General features: G+C 39.2%; 1 non-coding gene across 1 annotated transcript; it reads left to right on the plus strand.

Annotated features, from left to right (window-relative positions):
• The first annotated feature begins 227 nt into the window (after nt 1–227).
• On the plus strand, nt 228–298 carry TRNAC-GCA (transfer RNA cysteine (anticodon GCA)). Its single transcript has one exon. It is a non-coding gene; the product is annotated as a tRNA-Cys (tRNA).
• Nucleotides 299–1544: the final 1246 nt, after the last annotated feature.

A 1544-nucleotide genomic window follows, 5' to 3' on the forward strand; every position in this document is an offset into this window, starting at 1 on the left:
AGGTATTTAAGCAATGTGTGTTTTGAGATACAATCAATCGAAGAAAATAAAACTGGGTCCAATAAAAAACAGGAATGAATTTATTAAAAGGGATTGGAAAGGGATAAGTACAAAGGGATTCAACGATCTAAAATAAATCAAAAAGGGTTTAATAATCCCCTCCTACGAATAAAAATTAGTAAAATAATGTGGATGAATAAGATTTTGCTCGATTTTGGATCGGATTTGGCGGCATGGCCAAGCGGTAAGGTAGGGGACTGCAAATCCTTTATCCCCAGTTCAAATCTGGGTGTCGCCTGACCAAAAAAATACTTAAGATTTCTTATTGTACTGATTGAACTCAACAAATTCTTGCCCTGCATAAGCAAAGGAAAAGAACTAGGCCTGTCGATACTGGATTTTACCATAGTTCTAGTTCTAAAAAAGACTGTCAATTTCTTCTTAAAAATAGGGCTCTGGCAGGGTTCCGGGTAGTGGCCCAAACCGATACCAATAGGGATGAGGGATATATACTTATGAATTTCAGAATTGATTCTATTCCGCAATTCATAACTACGAAAGTAAGAGGTCAGAAATCTTGGTATCCAAAGGTCCCTAAAGGACATTCCTTTTTTGCTCCTAGGATTGAAGAAGAGATTATACGAAAGACTATCAAGACTTCCTAATTATCTGACACTACCTACACTAAAGTAAGGTCTATTGACTCTGTCTGGAATTAGATTGGATAGGCTGATGGGAAATTTAGGAGTTGCGGAAAGAAGAGACTTTCTTTCCATACTTACGAGAGACTCCGAGTACTCAAACATTCAATCACGATGGTCGGTTAGCTCTTATCTTTTAGAATAACTGTAACATCCCAAATTTTCAATTTGGAATGTTATACATAGATCATCATTTGCATATCATGATTTGTTACATTTTGACAAATCCTCGATAAATCCTAAGCAACTCAAGGACCCTCGGAGAGAGTTGGGGATTTTCTCGAATTTTCTTATTTGATTTTTTTTCAAACGAGGATTGGGATCTTAATTATTTTTCTCTCCGAAAAAATATTTCATTTTTATAAACGAGAGGAGAAAATATGACTTCTCCAAAACAATTGAAATACTGGAGGAAAAATGTTAAAAATCATTATTTGGAATTTATTGGATTTTATTTGCAATTTTTATTGCATTTAAAAATATGCATGTTTTCAAAATATTTATTTTTGATTTTAAAAAATGTTCACCCGATTCTAGATTTTCTAACTAGACGGAGAAAATTTACTTCATATTTTTCTGAGTTTTATTTATTTTTCTACGCTATTTTTCCCGCGGAACTTTAAAAAAAAATATACGCGCCCGCGCCGACTGGGCCAAAGGCCCAGCCGACGGCCCACCCGCCGCGGCTTCCTCTTCCCGCACGGGAGACGCGCCGCCGGAGTCCGGCCTCGCCACGGGAGCCCGCCGCCGCCTCGGTTTGCCCCTCCCCCAAGCCGCCCTCACCCCCCCTCTATATATACCCCTCCCCCCCCGTTTTCGCCGTCACCGCCACCGGAGAAGCCC

Source organism: Triticum aestivum, chromosome 3D, assembly GCF_018294505.1.
Source record: "Triticum aestivum cultivar Chinese Spring chromosome 3D, IWGSC CS RefSeq v2.1, whole genome shotgun sequence".
Taxonomy (NCBI): domain Eukaryota; kingdom Viridiplantae; phylum Streptophyta; class Magnoliopsida; order Poales; family Poaceae; genus Triticum; species Triticum aestivum.